This window comes from Cyprinus carpio, chromosome A19, assembly GCF_018340385.1.
Source record: "Cyprinus carpio isolate SPL01 chromosome A19, ASM1834038v1, whole genome shotgun sequence".
NCBI classification, from domain to species: domain Eukaryota; kingdom Metazoa; phylum Chordata; class Actinopteri; order Cypriniformes; family Cyprinidae; genus Cyprinus; species Cyprinus carpio.
Window position 1 is genome coordinate 2,665,489 of NC_056590.1, and position 17,540 is coordinate 2,683,028.

General features: G+C 40.1%; 1 pseudogene; it reads right to left on the bottom strand.

Annotated features, from left to right (window-relative positions):
- Positions 1-17,540, bottom strand: part of LOC122148708 — a 254,877-nt pseudogene that overhangs the window by 35,845 nt on the left and 201,492 nt on the right.

The window sequence follows — 17,540 nt, forward strand, 5'->3', positions numbered from 1 at the left end:
GAGTTTTTTTCTTTTAATAAAGTTAAACTGCTACAAACAGATCCTTTCCTCTGCTTGTTTGAACCCGCCGGGACACTGAGGATTATGCAAGGCTTTTATTTGACATTTTTCAAATAAATTTTATTTTAATATCATTTCATGATTACGCTAAATTCTAGTCAGTTTTTATTTGTGGTAATTATAGTGAAGAAGTCAGTTGAGGATTGTATGCAGTCAGTCTGGGGAAGATAAAGTGCTGGCCATCTCCTCATGGGCCTAAACCATGGACAGCTGGAGTTCCGCTGCTCAAGTGCTCTGTGTATCTGTCTATCTTTTAGCTGTGAAATGCTAGATAATCTCAGTGAGGTCATTACAGGCTCTTGACAGCTGCTAATACTAGCGGTGTAAATCTGCAGCTTGTCTCAGAGACAGAGAGACTAAAATAACAAGGTGGGAGGGAGATTAAGAGCTAATGGTTTGACTGTTACTCAGTTTCAGAAGTGTCTCGCTCCTTGACAGTGATGCACTCTTACAGGCCTATTCACATCGAAAGAGGTGCAGCAATGTGAATTTCCAATGAAAATTCTGATGATTAATTCAACTGAATTACTGAAAGATATTACTTCATAATTTATAATAAGTCTATTACATAATGTAACTATAGGGATGTGCATGAAGCTGAATACAGTACCTGATACAGTACCTGATTCAAAAAGGCATGGAGGATGATTTCAAAATGATTTCATACTAATGAACAGAAAAACAATGAGCCGTGGCTGGTATGCAATGCATACATTCTGTTTATAATCTCTTCAAAATATGTTTATTCGTGCTGCTAGGAAAGGCAATGTGTAGTGTGATTTACTAATGTATAAAATAGCAAAGTAGTTCAAAAACACAATTTTCAGCTTGTTTCAGCAGTGTAAATTTTATTAATAAAAATTAAAAACCATGATCACAATTTCAAGGGAAAATTATTGATAATTTGCCAACCAATAAGAGTCATGTTTTGGTCATGTTCCTGGAGATGCTGCTGTTAAATAAAACTATGTCTTGGTGGCATTATTTTGCTAAGTAAATAGCAGAGAGAGAAAAAATGGTATTTCACAATTCTGATATGCAAACAGAATATTATACCACTGTCCTTGTGTATTTTTTGTTCAGAAGAAGAGCGTGAAAAAGAATCACCTCTTTTCCTGCTGCAAATGGAGTGTGAAGTCGACTCGAATCATAAGCGGTGATGCAATCAAACAAAAGCAATAATGTGTAAAATGCAAACAGCTTCAGATGGCTTGAACGGAATCTAAAGCAATGATGCGCACAACATGCCATGGTGGTACATTTGCAGGGTGACTCCTGAAAGAAGTGAATCACTGGAGTCCTGATGAGTTCAAATAATCATTTTATTTATTTATTTTTCTTATGTTTCATAATATCAGAGAAAAATTATTGCACAAATTTTGCACTTTTGTTATGTTCTTAGTTATGTTAAACAGTTAAGTGATTAAATGATTGGAGGGATATATTTTAAATGTAACCAATTTATTGCAAGAGAAGTCTCCATTTGCTCCATTTTATAGAGGTCTCAGTTGTTGTTGTTTGTTTTTTTGTTTTTTTTGCTACAATGAGACAGTTCCCAGTTAGGTTTATGTAACTGTATTTAAACAGTTTAAGACCATTTATAACAAATGCACAAATAAATGAAGGTTTCATTGGTGACATATGAAATTAAGGTGGAATATGGAACAATAAGGGACAGTGATCTAAACAGGGCTACGAACACATCTCATTTCTAGGGCTGTCCACAACTAAAGATTTTTACTGGTCAACTAAATCACACATTTACATTAAGGGGTGAGGTGGGGCGGGAGGCTTGGGAGGAAACGACATGAAACGACTGTTTCATGCATTCAGAGTCGTTTACACTGTTAAAAAGTTGGATTTTTAAAAACAAATTGGACATATGACGGACTATTTCAGTCATGACAACTCTCGGAAAGGATTGTAAAAGCTTTATTGATAAAATTAGAAAATCATGGGTTTGGTCTTGGCACACTAGATCTGCTGCGCTGCTGCTGCAGAGCAAGTAGACTTGCTTTGGCTAAATGCACAGATCATAAAATAAAAGGAAACATGCTGCTGCTGCTAGAGAGAGCGGAAGATCCCCCCGTAGCAGATCTAGGCAGGTGGTGTTGGGGAGGCAGTGGGCTAGCAAGAGGATACGCATTGCGCGCAGGTGTGGTGACCATGGAATGTGTCCAGTTTATAGGCACACGGTAATTATAATTAGAACCTGATTGGCTGGGAACGTGATTTTGTATGAACCAATTAGAAAAGCAAAAAAAATACAAAGATCAACACATCATAACTCAATTCTCTGCAGCTCTGCACGGGAATTGTTTGTCGCGGCACGGGATGGGCGGCAGCTCTGCACGGGAATTGCTTGGGAAGTATGTCTGTAAGAGCGAGATCGCGGCACGGGATGGGCGGCAGCTCTGCACGGGAATTGCTTGGGAAGTATGTCTGTCAAAGAAGGGTGTTTTTGGTTGTAAGTGAAAGATAACTTTGTTCAGCTTCCTAAAGAACCCAGCGTTGGATACAGTTTGTTTTTCTGGGACAGTTCCACAAGTTCTGTAGTTTCACAAGTGTGCCTGTTGATGAATCTTTTATAAACAAGGCACAGTTCGATGCTGGATTTGCACATTGTTTGATACTGAAAGATGAAGCGGTCCCAGCTATAAAAGATCCCATTCATGATTCAGAACTGCAGACGGTAAGTGAAACGGCATCAAATGTCTGTTTTGTTGGCATTCGGCGGTCAAATGCTCGTCACTCTTTAGCTCCGCCCACGGCACACCTCCAGGAGCTCGGCTTTTTCCGGAGAGAATCGTAAAGCTATATCTTTCTTTTATAAATATGATAAAACTAAAGACTTTTTTAAGATATGAAGGATGCAGTACAACTCTATAGGTACTATAGGTAAGAACAAAAGAAAATCATTCAGTGATCTTGACTGAATATCTTTTGTAACTTTAATGAGGATTAATCTGTATTTTATTTATGAAAAGAAAACTATGTAATGTTTTTAAACTTTTGATTTCATTTTCTGTATGTGAAATGTGTTGAACTTTTCAAGTGTTGAATGTACTTGAAATTAACTATTGTTAACTTATTTGTTTGTTTCTATTTTAGTACTGACTGTTAACTTTAATAATTTAACATTTTTAATTTATTTTATCAGTCTAGCCGTTTTTGCTGTGGTATTTTTGTTAAAACCAAAGGCAAAAGTTTCTTGTAGGCTTAAGTGTTCTATAGGCTGCTGATTTTTTGCTCATGTTATGAGCTACAACAGAAAAAGACAGAATAAAATGTGTTTGACATCGAAATTTTGACTTTGAATTGAAACTAGGAATCTATAAGAACCTGAATTGATTTTCTCAAGGACCAGCCGTTAACAATCTGTCCATCACAGACACAGACAATTTTTTTTCCCTATGACTAACCGATTTATTATTTTAGTTGACTAACCCTCTTCTGTCAGAGATGACTGATGACTGCTGTGACTTCACATTAGTTGATTTATACTAGGTATAAAAAGCCCAAACAATTAAAGCCCTAATTCTCAAAGGCATAAAGAACAACAATTTAGTGACAATAATACAGAATATTACAGTGAATATTTTTAGATGAGTAATCTGCCATGATATTACTCGGTTCAATGACCAAACACAATATACATAAGAAAGATAGGTGTGCAAAAATGGATGTATCTGTTCAAGGGACAAAATCCTGAGCTGAAGTGCATGTGTGTGTAGGATGAAGGTTTTTAGCACTCACACTCTTTGGACATTCCCACAGCGAAGCACTTCTGTAGTCGGCAGTATTGACAGCGATTTCGAGTCACCTTGTTGATAATGCAGTTCTTTTCCCTGTGGCATGTGTACACCATGTTCTTCTGAATACTTCTGCGGAAAAAACCCTGTGGAGAGACAGAGTCTTAATTTTGTGGTCTAGAACTTGGTATGGGTCTGCCCTTATTAAAAGTTGGTTAATCAATGAAGCTAGTTAGGATGCACACCGGCATTCAGCATATAATTGTAACCAGCACTGCTAGTCTTTTCAACAGTGTATTCCTCACAATGTAAAGTATTTTACATTGGGTGTAGCTTTCAACTCATGGTTTTAGTGTATTTCCAATTATCTACATGTCTCCATTTCCAGGTTTCATGGGATGATGTCGTGAAGCATCTTAAATTTGTGCTGGTTAGACAAAGTCTGAACATTGAAACAGACACAAATAAGATTATTTAATAAACCTTGTTTTTTTATAATTGTTTCATCTCCTGCTTTCAACTCAAAGTCAAGTAAAGTCAAGTCACCTAAATCTATATAGCGCTGTAAAAACCTTGGGAGAAAACTGGCTCAGTTTGGGGGGCCAGTTCTCCTCTGGCCAGACGAAACCAGCATGGCTTGGTTTAATTCCAGACTGCAACAAAAGTCAGATTGTGCAGAGGACTCGTCTGGTTCTTGTGGTCTTGTGCCGATGGTTGCTGATCTGTCTCTGTCTCATCTAGTTGTCCTGGTCTCCGCTGACATTCAGGGCTGTAGAGGTCATCTTTAGGTGCAGATCCACCATATGGACTGGTTACAGACTGGATCCAGGTAACTTCAGTGACCATTTGATCTGGATACAGACTGGATCTGGATTACCAGTTTGGGTTGAACTAATTAATACAGCCTAAAAATCCTTTAACAGATTTGAATTATAGAAATGTGTTAGTGTGCTATGTGTATGCCAGGGTAAAGAAATGGGTCTTTAATCTAAATTTAAACTCACAGAGTGTGTCTACCTCCCAAACAATGCTAGGTAGATTCCGGCTTCCTCTGTCAACCTCTTGGCTGACAATGCTGGAAATCCGATAAAATACAGTATTTACTGATTTAGAATGCAAGACAAAATGGCAGTGGGATCTAGTAAAGTGACCAGATCCAGCAGGTGATTGTATCACTTCAGAAAATTCAGGTTAAAACCAGACATTGCTACTTTACACCACATTATGGAACTTAAATCTTTTGGACCCCACTGACTGAAAAAACAAAAAAAACCTAATAGGTACATCAAATTTAGTCTTTGTTTCATAGAGGAAAGGAAAGTATAAATGTTTAGAAAGACGTTAGGGTGTATAAATGATACATTTTCATTTTTGAAATACTTGTTCATTGAAGAACACCTTTCTAATGTGATAAGTTTAAGTTTTAGACTAGCTGCACTGTACATGCATAATTAGGCAAATGCAGAAGATTACAGTTTGAAACAAACTAACTCATATGGCCTAATTATAATGTCTAATTAAAGATGGTTTGATGGTTTTGGCAGAGCAATTTGTAGCAGGACCCTCTTATCGGTCTTGACACAATAAAATGATTACCTAGAGAATCAAATATAAGGATACATCTTTAAGTTTTTAGTAAAAATTTATTTGTTTTTGCTCTGTGGGCAATACTACTCAGATAATGATCAGTCAGTAAAGTGTTCACACAGACTCTGCGGTTGATGTGTATGCATGTGTGTGCTTCTACGCAAGATAGAAATTCCATTTGCCTTACTGATGAGGCTTTGCAAGTGCATTAGGATAGAAAGCATGATGGGTAATATATTAAACTCTGGAGAATATCGCTCGAAGATCACTCAGTCAGATGCTACAGGTGTCCCCTGCTTTACTTCATATGACAACACTGACATAATCTCCCATCTCCCTGAATTATTCAAATGACTAAGAGAATCAGTTATTTATGGTAATGTCAACTCAAAACATTCCCATGCAATGATCTATATCTCATTGATGGATGAGATGATTGGTTGTTTATTGTGATGTTCAGCTGGTGTGCTGAGCCCAAGGCTGCTGTGACTTTACCCCTGTGCAGTCAGTTGGTTTCTAAGGTCAAACAGTCTGTGCATGTTGCATTGCCCTTGTAACAAAGAAAATGTGGAGGGGAGCACGTATTTATGTATATAAGATTTACCTGAGACAAAACTGCATATGAGATAGTAAGACGTGTTTTTAAAGAATACATCTTGAATACATACATTTTTTTTTACGTATAAGCATGAAGCTCATTATTAGCATTGTTTGTTAATGCAAGTGTCACTATTACTATTGCTCATACAATTTAAAACCCTACTTTTTCCCCTTGCAAAAAGCATCCCACAGATTTGCATTAAAGCAGGGGACAGAATATTATTCAGGGTGGACTCTTGAGCCTGTAAACAACTAAGTAGCAACCACTCACAATACCAAGCATGCAGCAATACTGTGGCAACTAAGGCTGAGTAAAACATGTTCCTTATTTGTCAGTCACTTGACATTATTTGAATGTAGTGACACTAGGGGTTGTACTTGTGAGCCCCAAACACCTCTGATGGTTGGAACATATGATCACTGTGAGAGCATGGCCATCAAAATCTTGCAGTTCTGACTTTCTTCCTTTTATAAGAAGAAAGTCACCTCAGTTGCTCACAATCCTGGCCACCATCCTATTCCTCAGCATGATCATTTCTGCCAGTTGAGTTCTCCTATGATAAAGGGAGTTCATTCTAAGTGTATTTTATTCCCAGGATGCCCTGGCTATCCTCCAGGTACATCACGCCAAGGCATTGAGAAACATGCACAAGGGTAGTCCCGACCCAGCTCTTTCGCCGGAGATGTGTGCAGTGACCGATTGTAACGATATACAAACTCCATAATCACGGGAAGAAGGAGGCAGGAACCTGCGGACACCCAAATAAAACTTTAATAACCAAATAAAGATAAAACAGCGCGACATCCCCTCACGGTCAACTGCCGCGCCAAACCACAAAATAAAACCCAGGCCTGGTCCTCTCTCGTCCTTCATTGTCGTTGCTCCTCTTTTCTATCCTTCCGATCTCCTCCGCGGGACTCGAGACCGGTGAGTGGAGCAGGTGTCGCTCATTTCCCAATCACTCCACCGGCCTCACTCCGTTCCCACGGCTCTTGGCCCCGCCCCACTCGTCACACCGATCTCACCGATCTCACCGATCTCACCCTATAGGCGATGACGTTCACAGTGCAGGCACTCAGTTGGGCGATGTCCATCTGGTCCAGGAACACAATCTACGTATTGCTCAACCTTGGGAAAATAATAGATGCCAAGGAAGTGTGCTTTCTTGGTCAAGTCAAGTCACATTTATTTGTATTGCACTTTATACAATACTGGTTGTGTCCAAGCAGCTTTACAGAGTCAAACAGGAAAATGTAAGAAAACAATGCACAATGAAAACAGAATCATTTTTCAGCTTAAGTCAGTTCATTGATGATTCAGTGATGTCATCATCCAGTTCAGTTCTCTTCCAATAGTGTCTGTGTAATCAGTCCAGTGTCCCCAACTAAGGAAGCCAAAGAAAAAAATTGAAAAAAAACCTATTCCTACGATTAGTTGCTGATCCACCATCTGGTCTGGATACGGACTGGATCAGTATGGCTACAGTGACCTCAGAATAAGAATGAAAGAGACTAATATTATTGTAGATGCCGTTCTTCTTACGATGTAACAAGCACATTGGATGTTATGGGAAGTGTTCCCAGTTGACGTAATAAATGGAGCCTAGCAACCCTTTAACAGATTTGACTTATAGAAATGCAATAATGTATTATTTGTATGTCAAGTTAAAAAAATTTTTAATCAAGATTTAAACTGACAGAGTGTGTCTGCCTCCCGAACAACACTAGGTATATTTTTCCATAGTTTGGGCGCTAAATAGGAAATGGATCTGCCGCCTGCTTGGTGCTCCTTTCTCCCATGTGGGCCTATTTGGTGACAAACTAGAGGTCTTTGTCCAGCAGTTCTCAGTGGATAAGAAACAGACAAATACAAATAAACATCCTGCCCCTGTGTGACTCAGCTGCCAGCTTCAGACCACAGAGGTCCTGCTTCTTATCTGCACACTGCCAAGGTTCCCCACTTGTGGCTGCTGCACTGGCTCTGCCACGGCCCTAGCCGACTGCCCGGCTCCAATGGAAGGCTCCCCATAGGAAAGTGACACTGCCTGTCCACCAGCATGGTGCTAAGAATCCCAGACAGGCTTTAAAGCATTCCTGAGTCACACACACTTAATCAATACATATGGCCCTCATTCAGCTCACGAGCGCTCAGCAGTGGTGCTTACACTCCACTCACAGTCAGGGAGAAGAACAAGTCTTGCTGGTCGCACCTTACTGGCCCACCCAGACTTGATTTTCAGAGCTCATGCTTCTCTTGAGAGCCTCACCTGGGCAAATTCCCCTCAGGAACAATCTTCTTTCTCAGGGTCAGGGCACAATCTGGTACCCTCACACAGATCTCTGAAGCCTCCATGTCTTGGCCATGGATGGGATGTGAAAAGCCTAAGTTGGCTATCACCAGTAGTGATATACACTATCACTCAAGTCAAAACATCCTCTATGAGGCAGCTGTATGCTTTAAAGTGGCATCTTTCTTCCACATCACCATGCAATCAGGAAGCACACCTGTCTTTTGGTTTCTCAGAGGGGTGATGAGATTAAATCCTCCAAGGCCATGCCTTATCCCTCTTGGGAGCTTTCTTTGGTGCTAAAAGTACTACAAAGAGCTCTGTTTGAGCCCTTAGAGTCAGCCGTACTCATCTCTATTAAGAGAGTTGGAGACCTACAAGTGCTCTCTGTTAGTGAAGAGTGCCTTGAGTTAGGCCCCAAATACTCTTATGTTGTCCTAAATCCTCGACCGGCTATGTGTCCAATGATCCCACCTTTTTAGAAATCAAGTGGTGAACTTGCAAGTACTTCCTCATGACGAGGCAAACCTAGCACTATCATTGTAACAATATCATTCCAGTGTGTGCTTTCTCCCTTGGAGTGTGAGGACACTCCACTATGGGTTTGCAGAGTGGCAGGCTGGGCTATACTCATTACTTTTGCAAGATTTTCAAAAGATCAACATTTTTTTGAGTATTAATGGGTACAAATGAGTAGTTCAACCATGAAACTCTATTGGTGCTCTAATTGGTTCATTTAAAATCACATTCCCAGCCAATCAGGTTCTAATTATAATTACTGTGTGCCTATAAACCAGACACACTCCATCCTCACCACACCTGCGCGCAATGCGTATCCTCTTGCTAGCGCTTTCTCTCTTACTGGGAATTCCCAGTTTCACGAGAATTATGTCTAAACGATACTGGATCAGACCCAGACAATGACACCCCTTACGAAAAAGAAGTTTATTCAAGTGTGCTATTAGTATACTTATTTTAAACTTAAAATAGGAAAGTATACTTTTAGTTTACTTTTTATGTACTTCTCAGAAATGGGCTTTATGTACTTCTAAGATATATACTTATAATGACAATTAAGTATACATGACTTATACTTACAAAAAGTCAAAATATACTTGAACTTTACTTAAGTATACTTAATAAAATAAACTTGAAGTATACTACTTTTTGGTAAGGGACAGCCGCCACCCAAACTGCTGGTGATGAACAGCTCTCTAACGCCCTTGCCAAACGCAGGAGTGCTAGTCTAAAAGTAAAAACATCATACCTGCAGCAACTTCCACTCCTTCAGCAAAAAGATCTTACGTTCCCCAAGAAGGACAGGACCCCGTGCTTGCAGCTCTTTTTGACATCAGCAAAATAGACGCCAGAGTTGCAGTGTTAAATAAATCTTCACTTCTGAAGAATCTCCAGGTGTTTCACAGTGTGAGCTGTCACCGCGTCACACACTGGCGACGGCAACTCCTGCTCCATCCAGTGGAACACCATTCATTTCACCTGCAGCAGCTTTCCCAGCAAGTTTGAGAAATCAGATATTAGCAGGTAATGATATAAATTTAGTAAAAATACAGCTTTGCTCTACTGGGGTCATAGATAAAATGATTGTTGACTGTGGGGATATCTCCATCGTTCTCAAAGAATGCGATCCTAGACTGTCCAAAAGCCTGTCACTTGTAGAATTCAATGTTGCATTCAGAGTCTTCAGAGACACAATTTGCGAGGTCTATCCAAACAGAAGATCTGAACTTGATAATTATTTGCCTATTATCTCAGATTTGGCTTTCAATTACGGCGGTTCCCTGTTTTACGAATACCATAAGTCCTTTTCCGCTAAAGCAGCTTTGTACATTCAGCGTTTCAGTGTTAAACTGGATTGGTCTGTTGTCGATCTTGAACTGTTAAGTAGACACTTCACTAGTCATAAGACTAACTCCTGCTCCATTTGTTTTTCCTTTTCTCTTACCGCAAATCTATGTCCTCATACTGCATATGAAACTTCCCAAGGGAAAGCTGGTCAGTCTAATTCAGACATCGGTTCAAAGTCTCTTGAGTTCAAGGTTTACCTAGCAAGGCCAGAGTTTTAGAAGGATCCAGTATTCCAGTATGTATTAATTTCAACGAATCAGTGTGTCCTTTCTTGAAATGTAAATTTTTTTCATTGCTGTGCTATTTGTGGAGATAGTCACCCCAGAGCTTTTTGCCCTCGCAGGTTCAAAGCACCTCCAACCCGGTCCTCGAAAAGATGAATAAACACCCTTCTACACCTATCAACATCCACAAGCTTTCTAAGAATTTATCTTCTCATCATAATAAGTGTTTTGTCAATTTTCTCCTAACCAGACTCGTACAAGGTTTCTTGGCAGGTCTCAGTTTTCTTCCACCAGGCATTCATGTGTGTAAAAATTTGTTATCAGCCTTCAAAGAACCCGGGGTAGTCGATACCCTAATCGAAAAAGAATTGGAAAAGGGTTATATAATTGGGAATTATCTCCAACATAACCAATCCAAGCAAAATAAAATAACCAAATAAGAATTATCACCTCCACAGTGGTTCTCAACTCCAGGCCTCGGGACCCACTGCTCTGCACATTTTGAATGTTTCTGAATCTGACACACTCAGTTCAGTTCATGGATCTCTCTCCTAATGAGCTGATGATCTGAATCAGGTGCGATAAATAAGTGATACAAAAAAAATCTTCACACCATAACGTCCAAACCACTAGCATCAATAGTTTAACCACTAGAAAATCCTCGGCAAAGAAAAGAGTGATTATAGACTTATCTTCTCCCCATAACGGCGAAACCTCTAGCATCAATAGTTTAATTCCTGAAAACATGTTCGCGGTAGCCTACGCTATGGTAGACCATGCTATTCAGTTTATTAAAACTGCGGGGAAAGGCGTCTGGATGGGCAAAGCAGATATTATTGATGCATTTAAAGTCATACCTCTCCATCCCTCCCAGTGGCATCTCTTTGTCATCAGGTGGAAGTCAAAAATGTATTTTGCATGCTCCTCACCTTCGGGTGTTGCAGCAGTCCAAAAATATTCAATTCTCTTTTCAAAGCACTTTGCTGGATTTTACTGAATAAATGTAAACTCCCATTTGTCCTTCATTTATTAGACGATTTTCTAGTTGTTGACTTTCCTAGTTCTCCTCCAGATCACTCTATTTCGAAGCTAAAAGAATTATTCTCAAGTATCAATGTTCCTTTGGCAGAAGAGAAAACGGTCGGTCCGTCTACATCTTGAATTTTTGGGTATACTTCTAGACAGTGTGGCCATGAAAGCTTCTCTGCCCGAAGATAAGCTTAATCATGTTCAGTGGATTATTTGGTAACGAATGGTTTACCGAAAAATGGCCAAATAAAATTATTAACCTTCCTCCTGAAGCTAAATCTATTCAAGATTTACCCTATCGTCATAGACTGTTTGCTTTGGGGAAACAAATGGGACCGTAAAAAGATTTTGTTTTAATGTGATAGCAAATCAGCAGTCGATATTATTAATAAAGGTTGTTCAGATTATTCTTTTATCAATCGTCTTTTAAGACGCCTCACATGGAATTGTGTTATTAATAATTTCATTCTCAAAGCTACATATGTTCCCCTTACTGATAATAAAGCTGTTGCTCTTTCACACTTTAAATTTCAGGAATTTCTTGTCCTTTACCCCGAAGCTCACCCATCCAGCATGCCTTGCCCCCCGTTCAGTCAGCCTACTCTAGACTAAGTTTGCTCTCTTCATATCTGGAGGCTGCTAGCAAAAAATCTACACTGAAAGTTTATGACTCTGCGTGGTCTTATTTTTCTCTTTTCTGTGCTGCTTTCGCCGTTCCTGCTTTTCCAATAAATATTGAAGTTCTATGCGCTTTTATAGTCCACTGTGTAAATGCCTGTAAGCTTCAGCCTAACACTATTAAACCAACTATAGCAGGAATCCAGTTCCATCTTCGTTGCCGAAACCCTAGAAGCATCAGCCTCTTCAATCATCCTTCCATCTCCCTGCTCATCAAAGGTATCTCGAAGGCTCATCCAGGGTAGAAAGATAAACGTTTACCTCAAACCCTTCCATTGTTAAATAAATTATTGAAACGTCTCAGACTCGGGGTCTTCGGGACTTATTCAGACGTCCTTCTAGATGCAGTCCTGCTCAGAGCTTTCTAGGGTTTCTTGAGGTGTGGGGAATTTACTTGCAAGTCACTTTGCTTCAATCCTAATCACGATCTCACCATTTCTGACATTTTTCTTGATAGCCACCAATTTAACCTTATGCTTAAGCACTCCAAGACTGTTAAATCTGATAAAGGTCTACTTATTATTACATCAAGTATTAATTCTGTCTTTTGTCCTCTCCTCCCCTTGTACCTGAAAACCCAGCATCACCCCCTACCTGACGATCCATTGTTCCTTACGGAGGATGGTAACCCCTTGACAAGCTCCTGGTTTGCCTCTAAATTCAAGCAGCTCTGTCGGCTCTGTAGCCTTGATCCAGAAGTGTACACTCTGCACTCAATCAGAATCGGTGCAGCAACTACAGCAGCACCTAAAGTATCGACCACTCTTAAAGAAATGAGCCGTTGGTCGTCAGCTGCTTACGAATGCTATTTCAGACCTACTTGTAAAGATATTGTCAAAGGCCAAAAGTTAATGAGTTCTTAAATGTATTATAAGCAACACTGAATGCTTACCAGGTGGTGCTGGAAATAATAAACATGAATCGGGCATAACTTTTATCTCCATATTTAATTCTGCTATAGCATCTATAGCCAATTATCTTAAATCACATTTTCTTGCCTAGCAGAGCAAGCATGGCAAGCCCACATAGCCAGTAAACTTAAGTTCATGGCTCTCGGGGCTGCAGCAGCAGCACACCAGTCATGGCGGCTAGATCTGCAGGGTTGGGGGGGTATATGTTAAGCAGCTCAGAGCCTGCTTTGTTGGGGTCTTCCTCTCTCTCTAGCAGCAGAAGCATGTTTCCTTTTATTTTATGATCTGTGCATTTAGCCAATCCTTTCCGAGAGTTGTCATGACTGAAATAGGTAATTTTCGGCAACTGGATGGGAGTTTCACTTGCATTCAGCACCTTAACCCTCTATAAAATGATTAATGTATACTCTTTCATCCATGTGAGTTCTCCATGTCTGGGGAACCCCTGGACACCTTCCTATTCTCCAAGTCAAGTCACCTTTATTTATATAGTGCTTTATACAATACAGATAGTGTATTGTATCCAGCACTCATCAGTAGCCAATTTGGCAGAGGAATTTTGCTACCAGCCCACTACATATGTAATTGCCCTTTTCAGGTGAGCCTTTGTACATAGATTAATTGTTTCATACTGTATGTGCTTATACCCTAACAGTAATCCCATATGATGTAATTCCGACTGTTTGGTTTCTGTGTAGGTAAACTGTCTTGTCTTCCCCTGGGCAGGGCCTCACTCTACCATTAGTAACTGTGGCTGCAGTGCTTCCCCCATCTCAGGCAGAACCCACCACAGAGACTTCTTTCCACATGTGGTACTTCCTGCTTGGTAAATCCATGTGATGTATTTTCCACAGGTTAATCTCCTTTCGGGCAGAATGTGGTCTCCACATTGTTCTTTTTTCTGGATAGGAAAACAGAAACCTTTCCCCAGCGCAAAAGTCTGAAAAAAAGGGGCAGAAACGGCTGGAAGGACCTTTTGTAAGTATGTTTTTTTACAGCTCCTTTGTAGTGGTGGGACTATGCCAAATTACTTTGTGTGTTGTGAGGGGTTATGACACGGGTGCTGTGCATTTGTTATTGGACACGCATCGGCCTGCCTGCATCTGCATTGCCAAACCTCATAACAGTTCAGCTGGTTATGGTGGTTAGTATAGAGACCCCTAGTGTCACTCCATCAACAGAATGTTGAGTGATTGACAGATAGGTAAAGTCTTTGGTTACTATTGTGTCCTGCTTTCCCTAATAGGGGTAAAGAAACAGCGTGTCCCTCCTTCAACAACTCCGATCTACCCACCGAAATGGCTCCTCACCACAAACCTGAATGAATGTCGCAAGCTGCCTCCTTTTATACCTATATGTCTGGGAGAGTGGCAGGCAAATTCCACTCACTAATTCTCATTGGCATTTTCTGAATCTTCAGTGGTGTTTGGGGCTCCTAAAGGCAATCTAGTGTCACTACATTGACACAACATCTCACTCCATCCATCATGGAATGGAAGTTACAATAGTAACAAAGATTTTTATTTATTTTATTTTTTATTTTTTGCTTTTTTTCCTGATAAATCAAGATCATTTGAAATATCTCAATATTGATCCTTAAAATCCTGGAACAAATCTTTTATTCTATGCCAGCACTTTTTAGCCGTGATACTAAATCTTTGCCACCCATGGCAAAAAATATTTTACTCATTTCTGAAGTCCAAACTGAATTGGATGAAAAAAAACAAAACTGTGAAAAAATATTACTACAATCCCTCAAGGCTACAGGGATCCCCCTGTTGTAGAGAAGATGTCAGATTATGTTGAACCGTGTACTGCTTCTTTGATACTTTGGTACTTCTACTCACCTGGCTGAGGTTCCTTCTGTAGACTTTTCTGTTCTCAGATGATTTACAACAGGTGGCATGTAAACGGCAAAGATTAAAGGACAAGATAATGCCAGATCTGTCTGTGTGTGAGAGGATCTTTGATGACTGTCCAACTCTCTGTAGTGATATGGAGATAAGTGCTGGTTCACTTCACATGGTTTATCCATCCTTAACAAAAGCGGCTAACAAAAACTGAATGGTATACCTGAGGAGCTCTGTCAGTGTAAACTGTGTCTTGACTAGGATCATTATCTTCCATCTTGTTATCTTAATGGGGTACAGATAATGTGTCTGGGCTTCTCATTTACAGATTAAAAAACGAAAAGTGTCGCTTATCAATTATTTAACTCCCACCCCACCCCACTTCTCTTCTCCATTCCGTCCCGCTTGCTCTGGCATTTTGTGTTGTCTGAACATTCAGTATGGGCCCAGGACAGGATCACATTGCACTCCTAATCGCACAGACATCTTATCACGGGGTAACGAAAATAGAGAGGACACAGGAGACCAGAAAGAGAAAGAGAAAAAAAATAACACTGAGAAAAAAATAACAGAAGTAGAGATATGGAAACATTAACGTTTGAACATATATATGTTCAAAAGAAAATGAAAATATGAGTAGTGCTTGCCCATTTGAAACTAAGATCAAAATTCTCTGCTGTTTTGATTCATTGCCAGGGCATTGCTAAGAGAGGTTTGTTTGTGTGTTACTACAGTGTAAGAAAAATAAAATCAGTAGAAAACTGAAAAGGTCCTAGTATTGGTAATTTTCTGTCAGGACATTTTCTGTTAAGTTCACAGACCTTTTCTTTAATCCTTAAACACAACACAACATAACACAATACAATGTGTAATTCAAAATACAGGGATGAAACACCTGGGGGGAAAATCATTCCTATGTCTTTTTGATAAAATATTTAGGCACAGAAGGTTTGGTGAGGCCCCCTTGCTACTCTATTCCCCCTTCTGGGCCTCAGCCTCTCTCTGGGCCCTTAGAAGCTTCCTACCCCCAAAAAAGCCTACTTCCAAGTCTCTGTGATATTCAGATGCAGTTGTTTGACTAAGGCATGTTGCTAGGGTGATGGGTGGTTAAGTACATTACTAAACAGCCTCCTACGGCGTTCAAGGCTGCTAGGGCATTATTGGGAGGTGTAACAAAGTTTGTAGATCAGGAAGGAGGAGGTGGGAACCGGCGAACATTTAAACAAAACTTTAATAAATAAATGAACAACACAAAACTGAAAATAGCACGACAGGCCCTCAGGGATGACTACTGCGCAAAAACAGAACCAAAACAACATAAAAAATCCAGGCATGGTCCTCTCTTGTCTTGCACTCTAGTCACTCCTCCATTTATCTTTCCAAAGCTCATCCATGGGACTCAAGACCAGTGAGTGGCGCATGTGTTGCTCATCATCCTTCACTCCATCAGACAGAGATGAGAGAGGGGAGAGAGGAGAAAAAACAAATCTCGGTCGGGTTCCTGGACACACTGCCACTCAACCAGCTGAGAGGCTCTCACTCGTGGTGCCATCTGATGGTACTGGACATCATTGCCCAACACCCCAACACTCCTCCACCCCTTGCCGAAAACGACTCCTCCTACTGTTGAGGGCAGCCGACAGAGAGCCCCCCGTTCCTTGCTCCTCCCCAATCATGGCAGACTGCAACAGGCTCCGGCCTCCTGGCGAATGGCGCCGAATCCTTCGCTTACTCTCGGGGGGCAGCCACCCCTCCTCGGCCCAGGAGTAATAAAAATCTTTTAGTTCAGTAAAAGAACAGACACTACAATTAAAAACTGAACGCGGCTGCTCAATGCAGCGTGCTGATGGACAGTTGCATCACAGATCAGATTTTATTTATCCAGTGAGGAGAGTGAGTCGAGTGGACTGACAAGAAGAGTGAGGTGAGACAAACAAGACGATGGCAGATGATTTAGTTTCAAAACAAAATGCAAAAGCGCCTGTTTGGCAATATTTTGGATTTTGAAAAACCTGTTGTGTTTTGCCGTTTATCTTATTTAATTGGTTCACCAGTGTTTTCTGATTTTCACTTTATTTAAACTTTGTGTAATTGTTAAATGAAAGTAAAATGCGCATGGAGCTTTTAAGCTATTTAAATGCGAAGGAAAGCAAGGTAAAGAGGGAAAATTCAAATGCACTATAAACGAACAATTACTTTACGCTGAATTGATGCTATTTGAAAGTGAAAGTAAAAAAAAAGTGCATGCTGCTTTTACAAGATATTTAAAAGCGAAGGAAAGTGAGGAAAAGAGGGAACGCCCCCGCCTCCAGGGTGATACTGGTATTATCGTTGTTGTCACACGTCGATTAACCGGTGGGAAAATTTTCTCACCGTCACAACCCTAACGTGAATTCTATACTGAATTTTACTCAAATCAAAATAAGGCTGTAAGGGAAAGACTTTTCAAACAGCATGCACTGTATAAAGGGTCTGAATCACGTCATTTTCAAAACTGTTTAATGAAGTAACATTTATTGAAAATACTGTATTTCTATCCCCCATTTATTTTCTGTCAAAAATAAACATGGCACTACTCTTATTAAAGTCAGTATAAATCTCTGTGATTTCTTTGCCATCTTTATCACTCATCATTCACAAAATTAGGGAGTTTGTTTAAATCCCTAACCCTAAGTAACACTAAAGACTACAGAAT